This window comes from Bombina bombina, unplaced genomic scaffold (assembly GCF_027579735.1).
Source record: "Bombina bombina isolate aBomBom1 unplaced genomic scaffold, aBomBom1.pri scaffold_871, whole genome shotgun sequence".
Taxonomy (NCBI): domain Eukaryota; kingdom Metazoa; phylum Chordata; class Amphibia; order Anura; family Bombinatoridae; genus Bombina; species Bombina bombina.
In genome coordinates this window covers 1,932-18,040 of record NW_026513054.1, presented here as the reverse complement: position 1 = coordinate 18,040, position 16,109 = coordinate 1,932, and the positions used below count along the sequence as shown (strand labels likewise).

Sequence of the window (16,109 nt, the reverse complement as noted above, 5' to 3'; positions counted from 1 at the left end):
ATTCCGGCTATTAAAGGGCTCTACTCTTCGCCATTTGCCAAAATTAGAGGTACGGGCTTCTGCTCACCTGAAATATCTATTACAAATGGTACAAGGCAAGGATGTCCCCTTTGATATTTGCCCTAGTAATGGAACCATTTGCCCAAGCTATTCGTACTTCTGGTTTGATCTCAGGGATTCCATATGGTACACAAGAGGAATAAAATTGTCCTCTTTGTGGACAATGTCACACTTCTAACTAACCCAGATACCTCCATTCCATCTGTGTTTCAATTGATAGAAAAATTTAGCAGATTTAGCTATTATAAAACTATTATATCCAAAACCGAAGCATATGCTATTAACATACCTCCTGACCATTTTTCAGACCTACAGCAACAGTTTAAATTCCAATGGTCCACTAGCCACCTATCACATCTAGGAATCAAGCTGAGTGCAGATATAGAAAATACTCTGAACATAAATTTGACAATTTATCCATATTAAAGCACTCACGCTGCAATGGGACCATAGGGAAATTTCTTGGCTTGTTCGGGTTGCAGCAATATGCAAAATGTCCTTATTTCCAAAGGCCTTATACCTCTTCAGATGCTTACCTATAATGTTCCGCATAAGACCTACATCAAATCCATCAAGTATTCCTTAAATATTCCTTAATAGCACATAAGACTTTGCAAAGGCAATTTTCTAAAGAGTGTATCTCATTCCCTAATATCATTTTATACTATGAGGCGGTAGGCCTGGTGCCCGAAAAGGGAAAGGCCAGGATGGTACCGACTAGAAGAACTGTCTCTAACACAGGGAATCAATCTAGCAGACGCTATCTGGGTCCCGAAACAAAACCCTAGCCAACCAGATTAGCAATCCTATAGTTAAACAAAATATTATATGGCATGACCTCAGGCACCACGCTGACATATCACCACACCAATCACCTATTCATAAGTTAACTGGTCTGATGTGGGACTTCCAGATTATCCATTTGGAATACTGGAAGAGGATAGGTATGCTACAAGCATAAGACTTCTACACCAAAGGAAGTATGGTTAAAACATTCCGATTGACCAATACATCGGATGAAGCCCCTTTGTGGTTTCGTTGAGAGTTTGACTGCTAAGCCGAATTAAATCTTAGGAGTTCCCGAGAAATTCTCTAAGAGATGTGACTAAATGTGAAGAGAGATGGAATAAGGGCAGGAACAAACTTGGACCTCTCATTCCATTATGCTTTACTAAGAGATCACTCATTGAGACTCCCGTGGTAAATAGATCCTGTTCTGTTATAACTATACCTTGTTCATTACTCCAAGCCTTTAAGTAAGGCAGTATCCCTAATGAAAAAAAAACTACGTTGTGTGACAATACTAAAAAAACATATGAAAGTGGTATTAAAATGGCATAGAGTACCCACAAAGGTAGCTAGAAAGTCGACCAGTTCCTCGCAGAGTTCAGAATAGATATGCACATATGGTGGTCAAGTCCAAAGTTGGTACCACCTTAGCAGGCCATCAGGGTGCTACTTTAAACTTTGAACATAGATATCCTCATAACTCTACAATTGGCCCTACTACACGTTTGAAGATTCAATTCCAGCACATACAAAAAGACTACTAATCTATATACTAGCGGCAGCTAAACTTTGTTTAGCGAGAGAATGGAAGCAGTCTGAACCCCCCTAATCTTAAATGTGTGTGACCTAGTAAATTATTTCTCAAAAATGGAAAGGTTTGTTGCTAAGGATCAAGATAGGTTGGACAACTACAGGGAGACATGGTTTGACTGGATAGAAAGTCACTAATAAAAATGGACCAAATAAACAAAGAAGGACAGCTATGTTGCACGTCTAACTATCCACCCTTCCCTTACTCTGCTTTTTCCCCAAATATTTCTGTACCTGCTTCCTACTCTTCTACCCCCTCCCCCACCTTCTACCCTTTCTTATCGAATAAGTCTTTTTGTGGGCCAGTTTTGACCAAAGTCGATTAATTTAAATTGAGTCAAATAAGATATTCTTTGGTAACAGCCTCACTGAATTAGTTCCACTTTAGTGGAAACCAATTAGTACACATATAATTAGTTGGTTAAAACATATTCCTATTTAAGGCTGATAGCAGCCTTTCCCAACCTCCTTCCCCACCATGTTAATTTTTGAGTAACAGTTACTGTTAAAGTTCCCTTTATATACAGAAAAATGATTTGAGGCTCTGGTTATATCTCACGAGTGTAATATTACTGATCCATGCCACATAAAGGTTCTGTCAAGATTGGCTAATTAACATTGCATTATGGGGGTGGATTTGAAAATTGTAATTTGGTGACATGCAATTGATGATTGTATTTTATACCTGTTGTGAACTGTATTTCTCTGTTGTGTATAATCCTCAATAACAAATATATTTTTTAAAAAATCCAATAGAACAGAAGTAAATTGCAAAGTAATATAAAACTGCATGCTCCAGCTGAATCATGAAAGAAAATGTAAATTTCAACATTCATGCTCCTTTAATAGCAATAAAAACAAAACATTTATTCTACAAATAAGGAATGTAGAAGTTAATAAAACATAATTTATGCTTACCTGATAAATTTATTTCTCTTGTAGTGTAGTCAGTCCACGGGTCATCCATTACTTATGGAATATATCTCTTCCTAACAGGAAGCTGCAAGAGGATCACCCAAGCAGAGCTGCTATTTAGCTCCTCCCCTCACATGTCATATTCAGTCATTCAACCAAAACCAGACGAGAAAGGAGAAACCATAGGGTGCAGTGGTGCTATCAGGAGTTTAATTAAAATTTAGATCTGCCTTAAAGACAGGGCGGGCCGTGGACTGACTACACTACAAGAGAAATACATTTATCAGGTAAGCATAAATTATGTTTTCTCTTGTTAAGTGTAGTCAGTCCACGGGTCATCCATTACTTATGGAATACCAATACCAAAGCTAAAGTACATGGATGAAGGGAGGGACAAGGCAGGAACCTTAAACAGAAGGAACCAATGCCTGAAGCACCTTTCTCCCAAAAATAGCCTCCGAAGAAGCAAAAGTGTCAAATTTGTAAAATTTTGAAAAAGTGTGAAGTGAAGACCAAGTTGCAGCCTTGCAAATCTGTTCCACAGAGGCCTCATTTTTAAAGGCCCAGGTGGAAGCCACAGCTCTAGTAGAATGAGCTGTAATCCTTTCAGGAGGCTGCTGTCCAGCAGTCTCATAGGCTAAACGTATTATGCTACGAAGCCAAAAAGAGAGAGAGGTAGCCGAAGCCTTTTGACCTCTTCTCTGTCCAGAGTAAACGACAAACAGGGAAGAAGTTTGACGAAAATCTTTAGTTGCCTGCAAATAGAACTTCAGGGCACGGACTACGTCCAGATTATGCAAAAGTCGTTCCTTCTTTGAAGAAGGGTTAGGACACAGTGATGGAACAACAATCTCTTGATTGATATTCCTGTTAGTAACTACCTTAGGGAAGAACCCAGGTTTAGTACGCAGAACTACCTTGTCTGAATGAAAAATCAGATAAGGAGAATCACAATGTAAGGCAGATAACTCAGAGACTCTTCGAGCCGAGGAAATAGCCATCAAAAACAGAACCTTCCAGGATAACAGCTTGATATCAATGGAATGAAGGGGTTCAAATGGAACGCCTTGAAGAACGTTAAGAACTAAGTTTAAGCTCCACGGTGGAGCAACAGTCTTAAACACAGGCTTAATCCTAGCTAAAGCCTGACAAAAAGCCTGAACGTCTGGAACTTCTGCCAGACGTTTGTGTAGAAGGACAGAGCAGAAATCTGTCCCTTTAACGAACTAGCAGATAAGCCCTTTTCTAAACCCTCTTGTAGAAAAGACAATATCCTAGGAATCCTAACCTTACTCCATGAGTAACTCTTGGATTCGCACCAATATAAATATTTACGCCATATCTTATGGTAAATTCTTCTGGCAACAGGCTTCCTAGAATGTATTAAGGTATCAATAACCGACTCCGAGAAGCCACGCTTTGATAGAATCAAGCGTTCAATCTCCATGCAGTCAGCCTCAGAGAAATTAGATTTGGATGGTTGAAAGGACCCTGAATTAGAAGGTCCTGTCTCAGAGGCAGAGACCACGGTGGGCAGGACGACATGTCCACTAGGTCTGCATACCAGGTCCTGCGTGGCCACGCAGGCGCTATCAGAATCACCGAAGCTCTCTCCTGTTTGATCTTGGCAATCAAACGAGGAAGCATCGGAAATGGTGGAAACACATAAGCCATGTTGAAGACCCAAGGGGCTGTCAGAGCATCTATCAGCACCGCTCCCGGGTCCCTGGACCTGGATCCGTAACAAGGAAGCTTGGCGTTCTGGCGAGACGCCATGAGATCCAGATCTGGTTTGCCCCAACGATGAATCAGTTGAGCAAAGACCTCCGGATGAAGTTCCCACTCCCCCGGATGAAAAGTCTGGCGACTTAGAAAATCCGCCTCCCAGTTCTCCACGCCTGGGATGTAAATCGCTGATAGGTGGCAAGAGTGAGACTCTGCCCAGCGAATTATCTTTGAGACTTCTAACATCGCTATGGAACTTCTGGTTCCCCCTTGATGGTTGATGTAAGCCACAGTCGTGATGCTGTCCGACTGAAATCTGATGAACCTCATTGTCGCTAGCTGAGGCCAAGCTAGGAGAGCATTGAATATTGCTCTTAATTCCAGAATATTTATTGGGAGGAGTTTCTCCTCCTGAGTCCATAGTCCCTGAGCCTTCAGGGAGTTCCAGACTGCGCCCCAGCCTAGAAGGCTGGCGTCTGTTACAATCGTCCAATCTGGCCTGCGAAAGGTCATCCCCTTGGACAGATGTGGCCGAGAAAGCCACCATAGAAGAGAATCTCTGGTCTCTTGATCCAGATTTAGCAGGGGGGACAAATCTGAGTAATCCCCATTCCACTGACTTAGCATGCACAATTGCAGCGGTCTGAGATGCAGGCGCGCAAATGGTACTATGTCGATTGCCGCTACCATTAAGCCGATTACTTCCATGCACTGAGATACTGACGGGTGTGGAATGGAATGAAGGACACGGCAAGCATTTAGAAGTTTTGATAACCTGGCCTCCGTCAGGTAAATTTTCATCTCTACAGAATCTATAAGAGTCCCTAGAAAGGGAACCCTTGTAAGTGGTAATAGAGAACTCTTTTCCACGTTCACCTTCCACCCATGCGACCTCAGAAATGCCAGAACTATCTCTGTATGAGACTTGGTAGTTTGAAAACTTGACGAATGTATCAGAATGTCGTCTAGGTACGGAGTCACCGCTATGCCTCGCGGTCTTAGTACCGCCAGAAGTGAGCCCAGAACTTTTGTAAAGATTCTTGGAGCCGTAGCTAATCCGAAGGGAAGAGCTACAAACTGGTAATGCCTGTCTAGGAAAGCAAATCTTAGGTACCGATAATGATCCTTGTGAATCGGTATGTGAAGGTAGGCATCCTTTAAGTCCACTGTGGTCATGTACTGACCCTCTTGGATCATGGGAAGGATGGTTCGAATAGTTTCCATTTTGAATGATGGAACTCTTAGGAATTTGTTTAGGATTTTTAAGTCCAAGATTGGTCTGAAGGTTCCCTCTTTCTTGGGAACCACAAATAGATTTGAATAGAATCCTTGCCCGTGTTCCGTCCGCGGAACTGGGTGGATCACCCCCATTAGTAAGAGGTCTTGTACACAGCGTAGAAACGCCTCTTTCTTTATTTGGTTTGCTGATAACCTTGAAAGATGAAATCTCCCTCGTGGAGGAGAAGTTTTGAAGTCCAGGAGATATCCCTGAGATATGATCTCCAACGCCCAGGGATACTGGACATCTCTTGCCCAAGCCTGGGCGAAGAGAGAAAGTCTGCCCCCCACTAGATCCGTTTCCGGATAGGGGGCCCTCTCTTCATGCTGTCTTAGGGGCAGCAGCAGGTTTCTTGGCCTGCTTGCCCCTGTTCCAGGACTGGTTAACTTTCCAGCCCTGTCTGTAACGAGCAACAGCTCCTTCCTGTTTTGGAGCGGAGGAAGTTGATGCTGCTCCTGCCTTGAAGTTACGAAAGGCACGAAAATTAGACTGTTTGGCCTTTGATTTGGCCCTGTCCTGAGGTAGAGCATGGCCCTTACCTCCCGTAATGTCAGCTATAATTTCTTTCAAGCCGGGCCCGAATAAGGTCTGCCCTTTGAAAGGAATATTAAGCAATTTAGATTTAGAAGTCACGTCAGCTGACCAGGATTTAAGCCATAGCGCTCTGCGCGCTTGGATGGCGAATCCGGAGTTCTTAGCCGTAAGTTTGGTTAAATGTACGACAGCATCAGAAACAAATGCGTTGGCTAGCTTAAGTGCTTTAAACTCGTTCATAATTTCATCCAATGGAGCTGTGCGAATGGCCTCTTCCAGAGACTCAAACCAGAATGCTGCCGCAGCAGTGACAGGCGCAATGCATGCAAGGGGCTGTAAGATAAAACCTTGTTGAACAAACATTTTCTTAAGGTAACCCTCTAATTTCTTATCCATTGGATCTGAAAAGGCACAACTATCCTCCACCGGGATAGTGGTACGCTTAGCTAAAGTAGAAACTGCTCCCTCCACCTTAGGGACCGTCTGCCATAAGTCTCGTGTGGTGGCGTCTATAGGAAACATTTTCCTAAATATGGGAGGAGGGGAAAAAGGCACACCAGGTCTATCCCACTCCTTGCTAATAATCTCTGTAAGCCTTTTAGGTATAGGAAACACGTCAGTACACACCGGTACCGCATAGTATCTATCCAACCTACATAATTTTTCTGGAATTGTAACCGTGTTACAATCATTCAGAGCCGCTAATACCTCCCCTAGCAATATGCGGAGGTTCTCAAGCTTAAATTTAAAATTAGAAATCTCTGAATCCAGTCTCCCTGGATCAGATCCGTCACCCACAGAATGAAGCTCTCCGTCTTCATGTTCTGCAAACTGTGACGCAGTATCTGACATGGCTCTCACCTCATCCGCGCGCTCTGTCCTTAACCCAGAGCTATCGCGCTTGCCTCTTAATTCTGGCAACTTAGATAATACTTCTGTCATAACAGTAGCCATGTCTTGCAAAGTGATTTGTAAGGGCCTCCCTGATGTACTTAGCGCCACAAAATCACGCACCTCCTGAGCGGGAGGCGAAGGTACTGACACGTGAGGAGAGTTAGTCGGCATAACTTCCCCCTCGTTGTCTGGTGATAATTTCTTTACATGTAAAGATTGACTTTTATTTAAAGTAACATCAATGCAATTAGTACACAAATTTCTATTGGGCTCCACATTGGCCTTTAAACATAGTGAACAAAGAGATTCATCTGAGTCAGACATGTTTAAACAGACTAGCAAGCTTGGAAATACTTTTCTAAATAAATTTACAAGCAATATAAAAAAATGCTACTGTGCCTTTAAGAAGCACAAAAAGCTGTCACAGTTGAAATAACAATGAACCAAAATAGTTACAGCAACCAATTTTTCACAGTAAATGTATTAAGTTAGCAAAGGATTGCACCCACCAGCAAATGGATGATTAACCCCTTAATACTCAAAAACGGATAACATTTAATAATTAACGTTTTTAACACAGTCAAAACACACTGTCACAGGTCCGCTGTGACCGATTACCTCCCTCAAAATGAATTTTGAAGACCCCTGAGCTCTCTAGAGACGATCTGGATCATGGAGGATGAAGTAGACAGATTGTGACTGAATTTTTACTGCGCAAAAAAGCACTAAAATAGGCCCCTCCCACTCATATTACAACAGTGGGGAAGCTCAGATAACTGTTTCTATGCAGAAAACAAAGATGGCCATGTGGTAAAAATCATGCCCCAATAAGTTTTATCACCAAGTACCTCACAAAAAACGATTAACATTTTAAAAGTTATGAAGTGTTATTAATAAGCCTGCTACCAGTCGCTTTTACTGCAGCTAAGGCTCATACATTATTTCAGTATTAACAGTATTTTCAGAGTCAATTCCATTCCTTAGAAAAATACATTCAGTGTACACACACTCATCAGCCTAATACCAGTCGCTATCACTGCATTTAAGGCTGAACTTACGTTACATTGGTATCAGCAGTATTTTCTCAGTCAATTCCATTCCTCAAAAAAATAATTTACTGCACATACCTCGTTTGCAGGGGGGCCCTGCATGCTATTCCCCTTTTCTGAAGTTACCTCACTCCTCAGATGAGAACAGCCAGTGGATCTTAGTTACGTCTGCTAAGATCATAGAAAACGCAGGCAGATTCTTCTTCTAAAGCTGCCTGAGAACAAACAGCACACTCCAGTGCCATTTAAAATAATAAACTTTTGATTGAAGAAATAAACTAAGTTAAAAAACACCACAGACCTCTCACAGCGACCTATCTTTAGTTAGGCTGCAAGAGAATGACTGAATATGACATGTGAGGGGAGGAGCTATATAGCAGCTCTGCTTGGGTGATCCTCTTGCAGCTTCCTGTTAGGAAGAGATATATTCCATAAGTAATGGATGACCCGTGGACTGACTACACTTAACAAGAGAAATTAAAATTAATTTTTGTGCACATTTGTGCTAACATGAACACAAACTATACTAAAAATATTTTGCACAGAGTTTGTATTTATGTCACCAGTGTCTAAGATGTACAATGGAGGTGATTCTCTGTAAATTTACATTATGACATGGACAGCTACAAAAAAAAATAAAAAAAAAATGCTATGTCCAAATATTGCTGCTTATTAGTTTTTCAAGTTCCCCTTAAGGCAATTTGTAATTTTAATATTTTAATACTAAAAAGGAGCTCAGACTAAAAAGCCTAAAGCTACAAAGATAAACCTGTGTAAGGTAAAGGGCACTGAAAATAATTTATATAGTGTTTCCTTGTCAACAAATTTAAAGGTACAGTAAACAATTTTTTGTAAATAAAATGTTTTGGTTATGCATAATGAAACAACTTTGCAATATATATTCATGGTTTATTTTGCCCCCTTTTATGCAATTTAGCTCTGCCATTTATACTATTCAGAACATGAAAAGCATATTGCTAACTCCTCAAGGCTAACCCTACTACATATTTCACTCATTGGCCTTAACTGATAACAACTGCAAAACGGAGTACTTTATACTAACTTTATGACTGTGACTAGATATGTCATCTGCAGACTAAAGCCCAAATTAGCTCCCCCAAATAAGGCAAATGGTGGGTGGGGTTTGGCATAAAATAGGAGAAAGATGCCCTTTAACTCGCCCACTCGTGCAATTTAAGAGGGAAATGAGACACCTATTTTAAAACAGGCCAAATCAAATGACTTATTTATCCACTAAATTTAAAGCAAAACATGTGTGAGGGCTCTAAAATAAACAGTGCCACTACTATCTTAGCCAAAAAAAACATACCCATAAGACCAATCTTGAGGGATCAGTTAATAGCATATTCCTGCACACCATGTGGTCAATGCTATATCTTATCCTAATGTAAACATACACTGTGTGCTAAAATAGTATATATTTATCAGCAAAATGTTAAATCCATACACTTATCTTTCAAATGAACATAACAAACAAACAAAATAATGAATATTGAAAACAATAGGTTCAGAGAGAGTGGGTAGTGATCTATTTATTTACCAAAATTAAACAAAGATGAAAACGCACATGAGCCCAGTTTAATTTCTTTATATGATGGTTTACATGACATTTTAGATATTTCGACATGTCACTATAAATACTACTGTTCCTGCAAACACTCATGTCTGTGCTTATGAGAATGAATATATATATATATATATATATATATATATATATATATATATATATATATATATATATATATATATATCAAAAGGAATATCTCGCTGGGTATTAATCACACACACTTTTCAAATGCTGCAAGGGAAAAATAAATAAAATAGTTTAACTGAAAAGTCTGCGTAATGAGTTTATAAAAAACTTTACTTACCTTTTTCATTCTACTCCCCACTAGTTCACACCTCTCTCTTCCTTTATAGAAGCAGAACACTACAGCCAATCAGAAGCTGCAGAACTAAATTATATAGAGTGTGGGCTATTTTCTCTATAGAAGCTGTAGCACTTTAATTCTATTACAGAAGGGACAGTGGTAGATGAGTGGGAAGGAGGTTGAAAAAGGAAAGCAATTTGATTACGCAAACTAATTTTTCCCTACAGCATTTGAAAGATAGTATACATAGAAATTAACTTTGTTTTCATGGGATCAGTTGTGTGTCCTTTAAATGTCTATTAAAGTGCTAAACTGAAATGCAGAAATGAGAAGAGATATCTAGTTTCAGATATCTCCAACAGGAACTTTAAAAAAAAAGTTTGTGATCTGCCCCACAGAAAAATTGCATGCAGTTTCTAAAGCAGTGTTTCCCCAAACGTGGACCTTGCGTACCCCCCAAACAGGCCTGGTTTTCATTATAGCTAAACTAGCACACAAGTGAAGTAATCAGCTGATCATGGTTACTAACCTGCTCTCATCCATCAGCTTATTATTTAACCTGTGCACTCTTGTTGGGGGGGTCTGTGAGGACCGCGTTTGGAAAACACTGATCTAAAGCACTCAGAGCCAGGCACTTCTGCTCCAGCAATGACGTGGCGCTAGGAGATGTCACAAGTGATGGAGCTTAGAAAAAAACATTTGCATGCGCAAAGGAATCTGCTGCACAATAAGTACTCAAATATAATTCATATGTGAGACGCTTCTATTTGCATGCAATAGTTCTAATACCTTTTAAGTATTAGAAATATTGAATGAAAATAGAAACGTCTCACATATGAATTATATATGTGTACTCCATTATTGTGCAGCAGATCCCTTTGCGCATTCGAACGTTTACTATAAGCTCACTCACTTGTGAAATAATTATTTATAACACAATATATATATATATATATATATATATATATATATATATATATATATATATATACACATATATATATATATATATATATATATACACACACACACAACGTATTGCTTGTTGAGGCTGCCATGTTTACAAGCGTCTGACCTTGCTCTGAAAAGTCCCAGCATTTCCAGCACGCATTAGAGCACTGAGCTTTGAAGTCTTCACAAAAACGCTCCAAGCGAGCTCTGAGTCTCTTGCCGAAAAAGCATGAAAGTTTCATTTTGAATTTCACGCCCCTTTAAAGGTTACAACTTCAGTTGCATAGTTACTTTTCACAATACTATTGTTTTTCCTCCAGTACCTGAAGCTCTCATTAAAGCCAGTCTCTTATTTTTCCTCATTACAGAATTCAGTTGTTAAAGCTCTGCATTTAATACTGGGTGTCGCCATCTTGCAGCACATGTATTGTATCCTGTGATAGGAGCAGTGCACTCCAACAGATCTGCTTTTTGACAGATGTACATTTTTGTTGTTTTTTTGCACAGTTAAATAACAAAATATAAGTTCCAAGATGGCGGCGCCCAGTGTGAAAATGCAGAGCTTCACTAACTAATTGTTGTAATGGGTTAAAATAAGAGAATGACTGAAGACAGCTGCAGACACAAGAGGAAAACAACAGTACTGTGAGTAGTAGCCATTCTACTGTAGTTGTACTCAGCAGAGTAATGTCCCTTTAACTGTCACACTTTAACCCATGTTAGGAGTTGATCTGTGTGAGTGCAATAACTAATGTATAATAATAATTACTTGTCACAAACAAGATTGTAGAGCTACAACACACCCGGCTACTTTAGCATGCCAACAATTTTCTATGGAGAACACAACAAAGTTTCAGAATAAACTAAAATATTAGTGCATTTTCTTTCTGCTTCTTTATTTCCCTTAAATTTAATGTGTATTTTCCATTGGCCCAGGAACACTGGAGTGCATATTGCAGGATTAAAGGGACAGTCAACACCCAGAAAAACTTTATCCCATAACTTAGATCCACAAAAAAAAAAAATGCGCCTGCACCTCATCCCATCTTCAATACCACTAATGTTATGTGTCTAATCATTGAAAGAACATACAGTTTTCAGCGGTAGATATGGCCGCCAAACTCCCCCCCCACCGTTACGTAGGAGGCTTCTTCTTAAAGTCATTCACCAATCAGAATCTACCGCTGAAAACTGTATGGGTTTTCGATGATTAGACATATAACGTTAGTGGTATTGAAGATGGGATGCGGTGCAGGCACATCTTTTTTTGTGGATCTAAGGTATGGGATAAAGTTTTCCTGGGTGTTGACTGTCCCTTTAAGAACTTTGGGCAAGTTAAATGCTGAAAAGTGATCAGCCAGCATATGAACTTGTTTCTTGTTTAACAATGCAGCGTTCAATTGCCAACTTATATTTTGAATATATAAAAATACTTTAAATGTCTCTTTAATTCTATGAAGCCCCATGTTTATCTCTAGTATTACCCCCACCCCCCTTAATTTAAGATTTAGCCTTAAATGTGTAGAAGCGTAATATTTCTGTGTGACGGACAACTGCAGCAGCTGTGACTGTTCACAGCAGAAAGGGGAGTATATGTCTGCACAGTACTAACTGGGATGCCTTTGAACACAAACACATACATTTAAGCAAATAATTCATGCAGTATGCATTACAAACAACATAAAAATTAAAAAGATTGACCTGAATTTTAAGCTTACCTTCAGCACGCTGCAAATAAAATAAATGTGCTGCTAACCTGTGTGTTGTACAAAAAGGTGGGGCAACTTCCTTTCTAAAAGAGGCAGCTCCCAAATTGAAAGCCTCATTGGCTGAATCTCATGTCATTCACACATAGGAACAGCACCACAAATAGGAAATTAACCTTCCTGCTTTCAGATTACACAATTAACCCTATGTTTAATAGAATACATGAAAACTTTAGCTAAACAGCAAACACTGGTAACTAAAAAGAAATGCATTCTATTCAAATAAATTACTGAACAATACATAAAAAATCACTTCCTCTAAAAGTACAAAAGAGACAAAGAGAACAGAACACATGAACAAATCAATCAAGATTTCCTTAACATCTTAATGATTAAAATGTACATTTCTTACATTGCATTTAAAATTCAAAAATAAAGGAAAAAATGCATACATGTCTAACTTCAAAGGGGAAAATACATGAAGCAGGCATCATTCCTGTGGTAAAAATACTCAACCCATAGCCCCATTACAGTATATAATGGTATTCTGGTGAAATGCTGCAGTTGAGAATGTACCAATGAAAATAGAGCATTTATAAATGCTATAATATTTCTAATAATATTACACTGTAGGGTTAAGTTGAAATTTGACCCACTCAAGCATTACCCTATACACACGTAATTTGAGAAAAACTGCAGTATGCACTCCAGGCCTTAAAGGGACATGAGGCCCAAAATGTTTCTTTTGTGATTCAGATAGATAATTACATTTTAAACAATGTTCTAATTTACTTGTGTTATCAAATTGTATTTGTTCCCTTGGTATCTTTTGTTAAAACCAGGGACATAAGCTCAGATGCGTGCACGTGTCTGGACTGGAGCACTAGATTGCAGCATGCAGGAATTTTATCCATTTGCAAGAGCACTGGATGGCAGCAGTATTTCCTGCCATGTAGTACTCCAGACAGCTACTTACGTATCTATTCAACAAAGAATATCATAGGAACAAAGCAAATTTGATAATAGAAGTAAATTAGAAAATTTTTTGTTTCCTCTATTTCACAAAATCCTTTTTGGGTTTCATATCCCTGTAAAAACAGACAACAAAGTCAAAATTAAACTTTCGTGATTCAAATAGAGCATACAAATTTTAAACACATTTCCAATTTGTTTAGTTCTCTTGGCATCCTTTATTGAAAAGCATATCTAGGTAGGCTCAGGAACAGCAATGTGCTACTGGGAGCTAGCAGATGATTAGTAGTTGCATATACGTGCCTCTTTCATTGGCTCACTCAATGTGTTCAGCCAGCTCCCAGTAGTGCATTGCTACTCCAACAAAGGATACCAAGAGAATGAAAAATAGAAGCAAATTGGAAAGTTGTTTAAAATGGTATGCTGTCTGAATCATGAAATAAAAAATGTGTGTTTCATGTTCCTTTAACTTCTTCAGGGGAGGTTGAGATAGGGTTCCCACCTTGGCCATGTTTTCCTGGACACTCATGCTGAAGGGTAAGCAGGGCAGAACATTTATTGTGCCCCTGGACATCAAATGAATAGTGCTGATGAGCTGCACAATACATGTAATGTCTGCAAACCCTAGGTTGAGAAGGGTGAATTGCAATTTCCAAAAGTTAAACACAGGACAAGCAGGTAATATAAATAATAAACATCAATTGCATTTTTAAGCAATAATTAAATATTTATGTTTGAAATTTCGTTTTGTATTTAACTTCCTTTAACCCTTTGAGTGCTAACGACTGCTCTGAGCCATTGCAGAGTTTCCCACTCTGGTGCTAACGATGACTCAGAGCCAGCGCTAGCCCTCTCCCACCTTGAGGGAGATCTGGGGGCTCCCACCCGCTCTTACCCTGGCGATCGTGCCTGTATAGTAACAGGTATCGCCGGGGCTTCACGTTTTGCGTGGTGACGTCACGTGTAATGACGTGATGACGTCACCATTCAACTTTATTAACAAAATGACAATGTTAAGTATAGGAAAAGGGGGCATGCTACTTAGAAGCCTGTATGTCAGGCATCTAAGCAGCTACAGGCCTCCAAGACCCACCGTTGGAAAAGTAATCGTCTAACCTTTCCAACAGTGTAAGTATTGGGGATCTGGAAAAAATAAGTTTAAAAAAAACAAAAACTTAAAACAGCTTAGCACCCAGGTGGGAAAGTGCTTAGCACTCAAAGGGTTAAAGAGTGCTATTTTAACAAATACTCCTCCAAACATACCGTTGCTATAGCCTCTTATTCCCATTGAAAGCAAAGGGAAACACAATCTCCCATATAAGCCACACTTATTTGAGTATCAGAGGTAGGTTAGAGAGGTCACCATTACCCGTGGTCAGAGTGTATACAGCCTACTTACTCCTGCTTAACCCACACACCATTCCTTTTCCACAGGGAATGTAACATGTATCTAACCCTATGAGAGCAAAGCCAGCTGCTTCTGAGTATGGGCCCAATAGAATAAAAAAAAATATATATATATTTTAATGCCTGGGGCAAATCGGGACAGATGGCTAGCAACCCGGGACAGGGGGACAGGCCCCCGAAAATCAGGACAGTTGGGGAGTATGAACACACACTCTCCAGAGCATACACATGTCCACACAAACACACACTCTCCAGAGCATACACATATCCACACAAACACACTCTCCAGAGCATACACATACACATGTACACACACTCTCCAGAGCATACACATATCCACACAAACACACACTCTCCAGAGCATACACATATTCACACAAACACACTCTCCAGAGCATACACATACACATGTACACACACTCTCCAGAGCATACACATATCCACACAAACACACACTCTCCAGAGCATACACATACACATGTACACACACTCTCCAGAGCATACACATGTCCACACAAACACACACTCTCCAGAGCATAAACATACAAATGTACACACACTCTCCAGAGCATACACATACACATGTACACACAAACACACACTCTCCAGAGCATACACGTCCACACAAACGCATACTCTCCAGAGCATACACATACACATGTACACACACACACACACATACTCTCCAGAGCATACACATACACATGTACACACACATACTCTCCAGAGCATACACATACACATGTACACACACACACATACTCTCCAGAGCATACACATACACATGTACACACACACACACACACACATACTCTCCAGAGCATACACATACACATGTACACACACACACACATACTCTCCAGAGCATACACGTCCACACAAACACACACACACACACATACTCTCCAGAGCATACACGTCCACACAAACACATACTCTCCAGAGCATACACGTCCACACAAACACATACTCTCCAGAGCATACACATACACATGTACACACACACACACACACATACTCTCCAGAGCATACACATACACATGTACACACACACACACACACATACTCTCCAGAGCATACACATACACACAAACACACACTCTCCAGAGCATACACATACACATGT

At 39.9% G+C, this 16,109-nt stretch overlaps 1 protein-coding gene across 1 annotated transcript in view; it reads right to left on the bottom strand.

The window, feature by feature from the left end:
- The window catches only part of LOC128644684 (copine-1), a gene marked incomplete at its 3' end in the record, with an annotated part of 137,667 nt that extends 124,968 nt beyond the window's left edge, over positions 1–12,699 (bottom strand). The window contains exon 1 of the mRNA XM_053697195.1: positions 12,617–12,699. The remainder of the gene's footprint in view (positions 1–12,616) is intronic.
- Between the last annotated feature and the right edge of the window lie 3,410 nt (positions 12,700–16,109).